Source organism: Solea senegalensis, linkage group LG1 (assembly GCF_019176455.1).
Source record: "Solea senegalensis isolate Sse05_10M linkage group LG1, IFAPA_SoseM_1, whole genome shotgun sequence".
NCBI lineage: Eukaryota > Metazoa > Chordata > Actinopteri > Pleuronectiformes > Soleidae > Solea > Solea senegalensis.
This window is the reverse complement of record NC_058021.1, coordinates 3,590,854-3,605,382: the sequence shown is the minus strand read 5'-3', so window position 1 is coordinate 3,605,382 and position 14,529 is coordinate 3,590,854.

The window sequence follows — 14,529 nt, the reverse complement described above, 5'->3', positions numbered from 1 at the left end:
TGTGGCAAGAAGACAAACTATATATGGCAGGGGTGTCAAACTCCTTTTTGTTCAGGGGCCACATACAGCACAATTTGATCTCAAGTGGGCCGGACCAGTAAAAATAGTAAAATAATAGCATAATAACCTATGAACAACAAGAACTCCGTGCTTTTTTCTCCTTTGTTTTACATTTAATGAAGATATTTTTACAAAACATGAAATTTCTTGAGAAATATAAGTGCAATTTCAACAATATCGTGCCTAAATGTACTATTTACACATCACACTGGATCTAAAAAGGCACAAACATTTAGTCACAGGTATCTGGAAGAGAAACATATTGTATTTGACATTACGTTTAGATTGTAATCGTAGTGTGAAATTTTAACAAATTCATCCTGTGGGCCGGATTGGACCCTCTGGCGGGCCGGTTCTGGCCCCCGGGCCGTATGTTTGACACCCCTGATATATGGGGTTCCCTTTTTTCACTTGAGCCCCTGCCCCCTAAAATGTCTGTGCATGTCACTGCACTTGACCTTTGAAGTCCATGAAGAAAAGCCACAGTTTTAAACTCAGGAGTTGTTGATCCACTGTTGTCTCCATCAATGACTTCAAATGTGTTATTTTGTGACTTTTTGTGTTCAAATGTCACTCAATGGTGTGTGTGTGTGTGTGTGTGTGTGTGACACATGGATAGAGCTGAAACAATTACTAAATGAATCTACATCTATTTTGATAATCGATTAATCGGTTTGAAGCTTTTTTTTCATGACTAAAACAAGATTTCCGATTGTTTAAGCTTCTTAAATGTGAGTATTTTCTTCATTTCTTTGCTCTGGATAACAAAGAAATCATCAAAAGTGAATCATTTTGGTTTGTGGACAAAACAAGACGTTTGAGAACATCATCATTTCCAGGTTTGACGAACACTGATCAACATTTTCTGATATTTAATGGACCAAACGATTCATCGAGAAAATAATCGACAGATTAATCGATTATGAAGATAATTGTTAGTTGCGGCTCTACACATGGACACGTATGCAGTGTGTGTGACACGTCTGCATTGCTGATCTGCCGTGACTATTGTCTGCACAGGGAGTGTCTGCTGCTGTGTTTAACACAGTGTTTGCCTTTGGAAAAAAAAATCATTTTAATAGCCCCTGCTATAGTCAGCAACACATTTAACACACACACACACACACACACTGAATTCTGCATGGAAGGAACAAGAACAAGGATCTTGACAAAGTTAGTCAAGAACACAAACAGCTGAAACGAAGTGTGTTTAATCCTGTTTTACACAGACACAGGAATAATTGACACTGCGCGTCGTGCTGAAGATCGTCACCAGGTGGTGCTAGAAGACCACATGACTGAGAGCAGCAATCAACTGTTCAGAAATAATCGAGATTATTTTGTTTAAGCCAGTGTTACTTGAGCACTTGAAACTTTCTTAATCCAACCACTTTTTTAACCCCCGCCCCCCCCTTCATCCTTTGGCAAATACTAGATTATCTCCATGGCTGATTCCAGCATGCAAAGTTATTATATGCAATTAGAGCGGAGGGAAAATACAGAGACAGGGGTTATAAAAGCTTTTTTTTTTTTTAATGTGCAGAGAATAAACTTTCATTCATCCTGTGGTGACGAGCGTGAGCCGCTGTGTTGAATAACAGGAACTTTATAACGTACTTTTAGCCCCCGAGCAAAGAACAGCACAAGAAAAGCACTGTTTGGTTTGGTGTTAATGGATTTAACAGAGTCTTAATGAATATTCATGATGCACCTGGAGTGTGTGTGTGTTTGTAATTGTCGCCTCATTAGGATGTTTCCTGGCACAAACACTGACCTTGACAGGACCAGTAAATCCTCATGGAGAACAAAACCTGGTCCTAATGAGGCAGAATGTCAAGTCTGAGGAAGTGGGTGAGTTTAGGGGTAAGATCTGAATAGTAGTTGGGGATTATAGGCATTAACTGATTATGGTTAATGGTTTCTTTATGCCAGGGGTGTCAGACATATGGCCCGCGGACCAGAACTGGCTCAACGATGGGTCCAATCCGGCCCCCGGGATGAATGAATGATTAGAATGTAATCATGTGAAACATTTTTCAGTTACAGATACCTGTAAATGGTGATAATATTGTTGAACTAGCACTTATTCTTCAGGTTGTTTTGTAAAAAGAGACTTCATTTAATGTAAATGAAAGGGAAACATTTTGAGCAATTAAAGGGCCACAAAAACACAGTTTTAAAGAAATAATAATCATTAAACCTGTATTTTTGTGCAACAGTCATTACATTGGAACTTGGATTTTAGGATTTTTAATTTTAAATTTGAATCATTGATTATAATTCTGTAACTTTGGGAACAGATTTGGGGGCCGACGGTAGCCCAGTGGTAGAAGGTTACGAGGGTTGATTCCCGGCTCCGCTAGTCTATACACCGATGTGTCCTTGTGCAAGACACTTAACCCCACGTTGCTGACGGCTGTGCATTCACAGTGTGTGAGTGGGTATGGAAGATGAGTGGTAGATAGGTGTGAGCGAATGGCAAAACTGTAGTGTAAAGCAGCTTTGAGTGGAAAAGCAACAGACCATTCACCATTTGATTTCAGAAGCTGCTATTGCTTCGTTTTTAGGCCGGCCGACACCTCTCCGAGGAGGAGAGAAGGCACGCTTCGGATGAAAGCCCTGCCGAAAATCCATCCCAGCTTAGTCAGAGCGGCAAAGCAGACGGCGAACCCACAGAGGACACACCTGAGACGAGCTCCGAGGACCAGGTTCCCATCCTAGTCCTCAGAGGAGCTGTCGAAGATTTCAAAGCCCCTTCCAGGAAGAGAACTCCTCATCCTCCAGCGAGGACTTTGCAAAATAACTACAGCCGAGGTCGAGGAGAAGAGGTCGATATCCCAAGCACATCCGAGTCCGCTGGAGATCAGCAGAGTCAGAGGTTTACTCTGTATTTGCAGGAACATCGTCTCGTCAAATTTGTTGATCTTTATCTTCAGTTGAGCGAGAGTCAAGACCTGTGAGGACGTCGCGGGCCGCATAACACTGGTCTGCGAGCTGCATCCCGGCCCCAGGGCCTTATGTTGCCCACGTGTGCTTTAAGTGATCGTGATAATGGTCCGTTCCAGCTGCAGGTTCCTGCATGAAGCACGACTGACTGACTCCACAGATGGTTCAACAAGTCGCCTTGAGTAAACACCATATATTCAGCTCCGTCTGCTGTGAACCAGAGCACGAATAACAGACTGTAATTAAAGCTCCGCTCTGCAAATGGGCAGCTTCGTGTCAAATTACTTGGGATCTTCTCGCACACAAACACCAGGCAATCGATAGAACAAGCGCTCAGGTCGCACCGTCAGCAACACGGACGCCGTCCGAGGCTGAAAGGAGTCGAAGGTAATGAGCAGGAAAGACGAGTCGTGTGTGGAGAGTGCGACCGTCAGTATTTCTTGCTGATGTTTCTACGGTCGCCCATTTCTGTCTCCTGCAGACACAGATTCACAGCTGATTTCAGTCTGTGCACCGATGAAAAAATAATCAAGCTCTGTAATCTGTTTCTAAAGCCCGTTTAAATCCTTTTCATGTCCTGATAGTGGCGTTATAACTCTTAGTCTGTGTTGTGTACATTGAGTCCTTCACTTTATTGCCCCTTAATATTAGTAGCTAGTTCACCAAGAACAGCCGTGAAGATAAAGGTGAATAAAGGTCATCCGCTGTGGCTGATGCAGGAGCAAAAATTAGGATAATACACATGGAAATCCACTTCTTCTTTTTTTAATCCAACTAACTTTGACGTTAGTGGATTTAATAAATAATAAATAATAAATTATATATTATAATCCTGACTCTGCAGCTCAGCTTCTCCTTGAGTTATCTTTTGATTGGCAGGTGATATTCTTCAGCACACAATTCACTCCCCCAAATGCTTCACAAAACAAGGCAAATATCACTTTTTAACCGAATGAAAAAGCTTTTCAAATGCAAAAATAATAGGAGAGCGTCTCTGTGAGATGTCGGAACCCTCATGAAAAAAAAAAACTCTAAATGGAATACGAGTAATTAGCCCGTTTGTCTTCCAAATGGCGGCGAGGGGCTTTTTAAATTCCCGGGAGTGATCCACAGTGGCGGTGTAGGTGTGAGGAGGACGTGACAGCAGACACCTGCCACTCACACAGACAGACAGACAGACGGAGCACAATCATGGGACATGAGCAGAAGCGATTCATGCGTCAAACTCGCATTTGTCTTTGTCAGTCAGACGGAAACACAGATCCTCTGCCGTGACAGTGACAGCCACGCTGAGCCGAGCATAAACAAAGTTTTAACTGTGTACACATCAAAAATGTCTCCGCCGTCAACTGTTTGGCAGAATGACGGAACGTTCGTACCCAGCGGTGCAAATCACAGCAGTAAATAAAGAAACAGGAGCTGAAAATGGACGTGTACCTGCTGTCACAGGGAAATCAACACTACATTCTACTCTGATGAGCACTAACACGTTCAGATTTCAGGCTGAAGTGACTCTTTATCTGAGTTTTCCCCTCAATGAGTCGTCACGTCTCCAGAGTTTGACTGGTGCCATGTTGCAGCTCTACGCAGGCTCCTATTGGACAACATTAAGCCGTCAGTCACACTCGTGTGTGCCGTACTTTGGGATTGGGAACATCGTTCTCTACATTGGCATCATGTTCTACAGAATGTGACTCAAACTGTCAAATCAAGCGACGCCTCCCTCTGTGGACAATGTAAGGCTATGGTGACTCAGTGAGAAGGTCTACAGTTTTGGTGAATGAATTAAATCCAACTTCTTAGGCCACATCCACACGAAACAAGCCAGGATGCTACACCAAAACAACCCTAACCCAGAAGATGATGTACACACTTACATATAGATATAATAACAGAGCCACAAGAAAGGGAAATAATCTCTGTATACGTTAATGTGTGCATATTTAGCGACTTTACAGACCCCCGTCAACTTCTTTCTCAAAATGTGTCATAAAAAACTAAATACAGTAAATGGTCTGTATGTATACGACACTTTTCTACTTCTTGTTGAACACTTAAAGCTGCTTTTCACTCCAATTTTGCCATTCACCCATTCATACAGTGCGTCTATGTGCAGCACATGTTCAAGTGGAAGGACAACTCGCTCTACAGCTGCTCCAACACAAGGGAAATTATGCAACAATGACCCTAGACCAGGGGCCTCAAACTCAAAATGACCTAGGGCCCAGTGAACTTCTAGGCTGGTCAGGACAGGGGCCTGGGCAAAGTGGAAAAAGTTCAGTTTGGACAAAATGAATTAAACTTAAAATAACCGGTGGATAATCCATCATGACACTGCACATTTAAAACATCCAGGATTATATTTGCTCACCCTTTCAAAGTAAAAGTGTTTGTTTTGATGTATAGTTTATAACACATTTACGATGCAAAATGAATCTGTTACTAACAAAAAACAGACAAATACAATAGAATTATTTAGTAATATGTAGACAATCATATTTGAAAGACTAGAAAAGATTATATACACAATTGAATGTTGAATTTAATACATTAAATAGTGTAATTAACGTAACCCAATGTACTATTATTAGGTTACAGGGCCACAGGACATCGATTAGGGGGGGCTGCATGTGGTCCACGGGCCGCGAGTTTGAGACCTCCGCCCTAGACTGACAGACGTCCAGCAAGACGAGGGTTTTAGAACGGCAGAATGTGCAGAAGTGCATTAGTGGAGGGAGGAAAAACCATGTCCATGTTAGTACTGTATATCCCTGTGTGTGTGTGTGTGTGTGTGCACGTCTGATGACCTCACATCTCAGGGACAATGAGGTTGTTTTTTTTTTATTAAACTTTGTTTGCAGTTTTATTTCATCTCGATGACCTGCAGTAAAGCTATAGATTCCCCAGTACGTGGGCTGTATTTCTTTGTGTGTACATTCTCTGGCATAAACACCAGTCGTCCTCATGGAGGTCAAAACCTGGTTCTAATGAGGCATAACCTCATTTCTGAGAAACTGGTTCAAGTTCGGCATGAACTGCGTGCGTTTGGCGGCAGATTCCTTTGTCGCCGTGATTTGTTCGTGCTGTGGAATGAGTTTGCTGCCCGTCATTAAAGCAGCCATGCAGCGAGGAGGTCCGTCCGTCACCAAGCACCAACGTGCCCGAGTTCAGCTCTCCTCCGGCTCCCTCCCTCCCTCCCCCCCGTGTCTGATTTTATCTCCCCTTTTTCTCCCAGACACCATCTCCACATTTATCCCGAGGTGTCAGATTTACGATCTTATGCAAAACAAGTCACTCAAGTGGAAAGATAAAAAGCACAGATTACATAAATCTCCAAGCAACAAGCCAACAGGCAGTCATTAGTGCAGATAACGCTAAAAACTCATTTATTACCTTTTAATGTCTCGCAAACACACAGGCTCAGCAGCGGGATTTGTAGCGCGCGATGTCTTATTAATTCTTCAAACGAATCTTATTTCTCAGCGAGATTGGGATATCAAATGTGGATGTTTATTTCCTATAATGGTACGAAAGGATTTAGCCAAGGCTGAATCAAAATAGTATTAAACACTGCAGTTGCAGAGGGTTTTAATGGCAGAAATTGAACATAAGTCCATCCACTCATCAACTCTAACGCATGGATACAAGTGTTCAAAGTTTAACTTTAAATTAAAGTTAATATAGGTTCTGACACATCTGTTTTCAGAACCAAGTCTTTGGTTTGCCCCAAGGTTTCCCCCCCCATCTGGACATGGAACACCTCCAGGTGCCTGAACCACGTAGACCGGCAGCAGCTCTACTCAAGAGTCCCTCCAGGACGACTGAGCTTCGGTGGATTGAGAAACGGCTTTGCTCGCTATTTAAATGTACTTTCTGTAAAGGGCCTCTCATCACAGAGGCTGCCGTCTTTTCTACTGGAAGAAAGAACAGTCTTCCTGGCACGTGAAGGCCACAGTGGGTTCTGCAGTCTCACCATGAGATGCTCATGTTGTTGTAAAACAACAATATTTATTGATATTTACCTGAAAATGTACCGTCTTTTGTGCCAACTCATCTTTTATTTACAGTGAAGCGTTCACTACGAGTGGAAAATCTAATTTTGTAAAGCACTCACTGTCCCCACAGAGATAACCGGTGTTTTTAGCTTTAGCCTGTGATACATTTGAAGAAAAGGATTTCAAACACCAGCGTCTCTATGGACTTTGGTGTGGGGAGTCAGCAGTTAATGTTTCCAGTCAGAAAACACCTTATTGCACTGTAAAATGTGATAAGTTGACTTTACTTAAAAATATTATGCAAACTGGTCGCCTCAAAAAAATTAAGTAAAGTCAACTTATTTCAGATAGATCATAACATCTTATCTATCCTTAGTAGGCACTACTTAACGGTAATGGAATCAACTATGCTAACTTAGCATAAAATTAATAATTTGTGTTAACTTATTTCTTTCACTTTATATGCACTGCCTTTTTTGGTCTCAATGGCTAACCACAATTAATGTTTTTAAGCTCTACACACTAACAATTCTAATTTATTATTAACTTAAATATATCAATTATTTTAAATGAACTTTTTAATTACTGAATACACAGCGGAGTGTGAGCTTTTAGCTAAGTAGACAAAATCATCACAAAGGTCCAGCAGGGGGCGCACACTGCACACAGTACCTCAACTAGACTTTAAAAAAAAAAAAACTTATTGTGATACTGCATCATTCAAACTCACGAGCGTCAATGAGAGTCTATACTACACTCACATTTATCTGACATTTCATTTACTGTGTGAATGGATCAGTGTGTGTGTTAAACCTGCGTATTTCCATCCAATAATCCGCACTCCCCTCTCCGCTGCTCTGTGCTGCAGCGTCTCGTCCCTTTCACATTTCAGAAGATAATGGTCCTCTCTTCTACGGATGAGAGGACACCCGCGAGGCTAAATCCAATAGTCTCCGCGTCAGGTGTACGTTAAACGCACAGTGGGCAGTTTCTGCCGCGAGGACGCTCAGTCAACGGCAACGTCGCATTGAACGCGAACATTACGGATTGTCGCCTCATTTGGTTCCACTGGGGAATTGTGCTTTACAGGCAGAGCCAGTCGTGATCCATGTGTGGAAAAATACACTATAAAACAAGACGGAGTCAGAATGAGGAGGAAATTCAGGATTCACAGGTCAAGTCACCTTTGTGTATAGATTTTAAATGACATTAAAAAGTGACTAGAACGAAATGGTCAGTTACTTTGAATTTAAATATGGATTGGATAAGTGTCTGCAGGTGATTTTTAAGCTTTACTAGAACACAGTTTTGGGTTTACAGCACATTTGTTGCATGACGGAGACCCTGGGTGGTGGGAGGCGGTTTACGTCAGAGTAGCTCTGATAAACTCCCTCAGATCGCTATTAATCGACACTATGAATTGTTCATCAACGCCAAAATATGTCACCTACCGCAGCTTTAATGTCAGCCATTGTGAAACAAAAACACCCACACTGAGGTGTTACTCCGGTACAAGGTGTTCATGATTTCATTCCTTTGGGAAACTCCTAAACAATAAAAAAAAAAATGCCACTTATTAACGGTGTGAGAGTCTGTGAGAAGAGTTAAAGGCAACCTTGAGTCAAAGTTGCCGCTTTTTACGGGAAAACTTTTTCCATGTCATTTTGTAGTCAGAGTCATTAACAGTGCGAAGAGAACAAACAGCCTCTTGGTTTCCTGCTGCGAAGCTTCAGCTCATTAGTTTCCACTCTTCTCTTCCCTCACTTTCATCCTCAAACACCTCCCTCCACACTTTCTTCATCTGACACCCCATTGCTTTAACCCTCCATCCTCTCATCCTCCCATCACCTTTTTTTTTTTTCCCCCTTCTGTGACCGAGTCTGGACTTTTCTGCTGCAGAATGACGATCGGGTGACTCGACTCCATCTCCATGATTTTCCTGAGAAGACTTGTTTACATGACTTTCACTGCGTTTACATGCATGTTAAGTCTTAGATGGACCAATAGACTTAGATCATTTGATCCAAAGTCTGATTACTCCTGCATGTATAGAGTTAAACGGACAGTTAAACGGACAGTCCTGTCTGGAGGAAGCTGGCTCTTCTATGCAGTAATCGTTTGGTTTCTCCAGTGTAAAAGGTCGTTATCAGATTTGAACGGATTCCCTGAAGGGATTCTGTTCCTTCACCTCCCGCTCCTTTCCTGTGGATATGTTGGAATGAACCAACCACATTTCAAAAACCCTTTTTTGCAGACTCGCTTGGCCATCTTCCCAGGAGTATCCCCACATATCAATATATTCAGTCTCTGAGTGTCTGACCCCTGCTCTTAACCAGAGGAGACCCTGTATTCACCATCAACATGCTGTTCCAGGCGCTGCCTCACCTCCCACTGAGGGTGTGGGGGGGTGGGCAGAGCTGCTGGAGCTTGAAGGTGAACAGCATTTCACTTTTCTCTGTATCACAGCGGCAGCTTAACACAGTAAACTGACGGGAAAGTGTGAGTGCAGGTCAAAGAGCGCACGTCTTCAGTTCAGCCCAACGTTGTTTAAGAAGCTCAAAGTTTAGCAGCTTTTCTTTCCTGAACTCCTCAGCCTCACACTGGATTTGCCTGGTCCCTGTTCAGTATTCCCCAGTGTCAGAGTCCAGAACACGACTGAGCGACATCCTCGTGGACATCAACAGCTCGTGTTGCACAATGAGTGAAAACTTCATACAAAAGTGATATTCTGAATTTGGCATTTCATGGTTTTACTCTTAAATGCCATTTTTTGGACCTGTGTGGATGATTTATGAGAACCTAAGACAAACGACTTGTTTTTGCAATCTAGATGAAAAGAAATGAGCCTGGGTGAAGCCTGAAGCTATGAAAAATAAACCAAAAAACACTCAACTGTGCTCAATATTAACAAAAATAAAAGGGGACAATTTGTTTATAACAATTATTGAAAATAAGGACTTAGTCATTGAGAAATATTTGAGGTTCATTATTAATTAACTTGCCAATTCACGTCAATTCACGTCGATAAAATGAAGTTTAACTTACACTGTCTTTCTCAACCAGCGCTCGTCACCACGCATGTGCACAAATGAAAAGCATGCATCCTATTCCCTGCATCCAGACTTGTAGGATACTACAGGAACCTGATCCCAAGACATGAGAACCATCATTCTGTTGTACATTTGCAGCAACGCCTATACAGTTAGTGACAATCTAAACAATCTAAACTCCACGTTGGCTCAGGAGTTAAATGTTTCCAGAGAGAATAAACCCTTAACCCGAAACCTCGTTGGTCCAGACTGATCTAAACCTGCACCTTCCTGGTCAGAGGTCAAACCTCTCCATCCTTCTACCACAGTCTGAGCTCCTCCTCTTCACCTGCGGCTGTGGATCCAGCAAACCAGGGGCTCCACTTTCCACCTGCAGGGAACAAAACCAATTAGTGTCGGACAGTTCGGCCACAGAGCTCCTCCTCGAGTTTTCTGCACTTCGATTTATTTTCTTCTGCCTGTGACCACAAAACAATCACCTCCACTGAACCATGTCAGCTGCAGGATACCTCAGTGCTGCCGACATTCATTTGTCCCATTCAGATGGTGTTCGTCCTTATATAAGCTATTAAAAAAACATCTCTGATGTGGTTTCCCTTTACCCTGAAAGCATGTTTATCATCTACCGACTCAGAGAGGGCGTAACAATCTTATTGTAATTTCCAGCAGAGGTTTAGGAGACAAACAACCTTCATGGAACTGTGTCACTTCCTTAAGCAGCAGATGTCGTTTTCCCAATTTTATTTGCATTTGAATTCTGTTTTTTTATGCTCTCTAAAGACGAGAAAGTTTCAGTTTCATATCGCAAAACAGTTCTAGCTCATTTGTGCAACGTGAGTGGATCGACAGGTTTTTGTAAACAGAACTTTTAAAGACAACTGTACTTGACTGAAAGTGATGAACAGGCTTACAGTGCAACACAAACACAATTTGCAGTGACAGACCTCACATTGAGTAAAGAAAAAAACAAAAACTCTACAAAAATCCTTGTACAGGGAAAAACCGCAGGTAAAAAACCTCATTTGTAGGAAAATGAAATTGCTCCATCAGCTACTTAAGTTAATTAAAAGTCAATTTGAAGTATTGTTGTCTTTAGTCAAATGTCTGGACAGAAAATCATCCTTTAAAAAGAAAAATACACAACAATGTCTTAATCTTTTTGTAATCTCATTTTGCCGAGAAAGGCAATTCATTTAAATACCTGCCTGTGTTTTGTTCAAGCAAAGTCTAAGACAAAACCCTTGGAGTTTTTTAATTCATGGACAAAACAATGAAGCTTAAGTGCTTCATAATTTAGTTTGGCATCATATGAGCATTTCTATTTTCTTTTACCTTAAAGCTGTGAAGGACACACATTCCATCTTCTACTCTGCAAACACATCTGTGTCATTTTAACGATTTTCTCCCCCATTTATCGTTCATTCTGCAGCCTCTGATGATCAGGGTGGCTTTTTCCTCCTGTGACATTGGATGCTAATGAGTGTGAGAACTCAGATGTTGCATCTCACCTCAGTGCCTGTATTTTACCTTCTGACACTCTCAGGTCACAGTGAGTTCCAGTGCAGTCGGGATATTGGAACATTCTGCTTATGAAGGTCAAAGGTAGAATTTTAGGTTTTAGTTTGTTTCTCAGTGATACATGAATGGATTCCCTCTGTCACTCCAAAAAACTCGTGGTACGACAGGAAAAGGAAGTTTTGACCCCATTTACAATTTTCCACTGTTCAGATATTTTTTTAATATACTGTCCTTAAATATCCTTAAACTGTTTCTCCTCCTACTTCACATTCATTTAGTATTGAAGGCAAAGTTCAAAGTCTGAAATGATTCATTCCAACTCATGGAATTAATAGAGTCAACCATTTGTTTCTGATGTGGATTTAATTATGTATTCATGCTCACATCATCTGTGCCGGCTTTGAATGCAATCATTTGTTTAACATTATTTTGCCTCCGTCTGTATCCGTCTGCAGGCGGCTGATAGCGGGCCTTCAGTCTGGGATGGAGATATGACGTAGCATCAGCAGAACAAATGAATTAAATTCTTTCGTCTCTGAAGCCTCATCAGCCCTCCTCCTCCTCCTCCTCCTCCATGATGCTCTCTCACCTCCTCTCGCTGTCATCCGTCAGGCCTTTTGTCTCGTTTCGTCTTCCCATCTCAATCTGTGGTTCCTTTGTGTCTTTTATATAAAAACTTGTCAGTCATAGAAAATGCTTTATTCCCAATTTCCACATTGTGTTGTGGACACAAAGCTATGAAAAGCATCAGAAGATGAATCATCTTCATCGTCCACTGTCTTCCCAGGGTATCCATGTTTGTGTGGATGTTTGGACTTTTAGATAACATTTGGACTCTTCACCCTCCAGTTTGCAAGAATAAGTGGTATAGACTTGATGGAAGGATGGTTTTGTTCATCATTTAGGAATAAAATCAGACAAAACCCTTAAATTGTGCACTGGTTTATTTATTATAAACACGTTTGACCCATTTTGGCCACACAGAATTCATCGGGAGCAAGATTGTGAACGGCTGATTAGGACCGAGTGGGAGTGGATTTTCCGCTCCTAACCAGTGAGGCAAACAAACCACGGATAACAATTCTTCTGTTTACTCACGGACGTCGGACGACAGATTACCGACGGGCATCTGGGACCGAGCTGAGCAGACAAGAGTCATGGGTGGTCAGTCGGTTGACACAGTAACAAGCTGTGAGGAGACAGAGCTGACAGACTGAAGGCTGAACGCAAAACAAACGCTCTAAATGCTGATTCACGACTGCTGCTGGTTTCACACCAGTGAAAAAAAGCAGCTGTAAGCAGCAAAAACAACCCCTGCACAGATCAAACACATCAGATAAGAGCGTTGTCTCTCCTTCAAATCAGGAAAATGTACAAATATTGAAAATGATTCCATTCATTTGAATGCATCTTTTTCTCAGGTTTGAGATTTGTCCATTTTCTGGACGGCCACACCGAGCCCCAGTTGGAACGAGGGTCTTTCTGCGTGGAGTTCGCGTGAGTGAATGGTTGTTTGTCTCTGTATGTGGGGCCCCCCCGTGACCCCGCCTATCGCCCTACGTCAGCACAGCCCCCCCGCGACCCTCCTGCGGAGGATAAAGTGTTAGAAAATAGATGGATGTTTCACAGCGGTTGGCATTCATAATGATATACTTCTCAGACGTGGGAGGGATTTAAATTGAGCCTTTTCTAAACATGTTAGCGCTCTGTGTGTCATGTGATTTGGTCCCTATGAAACCACCATGTCGGAAGACTAAGACGTGCACTAGAAATCTTAATGACAGAATTAATCTGGAGCTAATCTGGTCACATTCAAGAGCCTTGATGCAGTCACGCTTTATAGAAGTGGGCTTATTTTGCCATGGAGTGACCCCCTGGTGGCCATCAAGTATATTTTTACACCTGGGTTGTCCTCAGCCAGCAAACCGGAAGACTATCACATACAGTATTAGGTATTGGAATGTGTAGCTGCAGAATCATTTGATCTGTAATTTCTCTGCTGGGCCACAGAGAAATGAGGAGGCCTGAGAAACTGACCCAGAAACGAGCCGACATGAGGGCCGTAACTGAGGACATGCGAGGCTCCTGGGAAATCGACATAATGAAACCTTCTCACCTGAAAACACAGACGCCCAGCGCCACAGAGCAATTGCATTTCATCTCACTGTCTGGATCAGATGGGGAAAATGAAATAAAAAAAAGGAGGCGGCTGTGTTGACAATCAGAGGCTGCTGTGAGAGACGGATGCAAGTGGCCTGTGAAAGCTGTTGTACAGTGTGAGCTCAGGGAAACACTCCCTGCTACAGAGCAGAGTGATGGAGACAGACTTTAAAGACCCGGGTCAAGGGAAGACTCAAGAGTGAGGACTGCCGGCAGCACATACTGCTGCGGACAACATGGTTCCAACTACTGAAACATGACACTTGACTCCAAGGTGGAGCGTCTCACTGCAGTTTGTCGCCCAAACCCTGCGACAGTTCCATGACACCTCTCTCCCAACTGTCTCACCCTTGAATGAGCTGAGGCCTCAGAATGTGTGATTTCATAGAAAAACTACAAATCTAGTTTATTATTTAGTTTAGTAACAACTGGACATTTGTCAACTTGCCCGTCTTGGCTCAGCAATTCTTTAACAAACTAAGACGATACGTAACCTATGTCATCGGCTCAGTAAGGAAAATAAAGTTAGAGATGTTTGTTCAAAAAATGGGCATATTTAACTATTTAAGTCTGGTTATTATGGAAGTCAAGTTGCCTGTGAATCTGTGAGTGAGCAGGTTAAAACACAGGAGATCTCATTGGGAATAGAGTGGATTGTGTTGCTGAGGTTGTTTTTTCCCCCTCATATTTACGGCTCAGAGTAACACTCCATGAAGCCAGAACGGCTTTTAATTATTACCAATAGCAAACAGTACCCAGCCTCACACTGGGCACCAACACGTGTTTACATCAGTTATAAC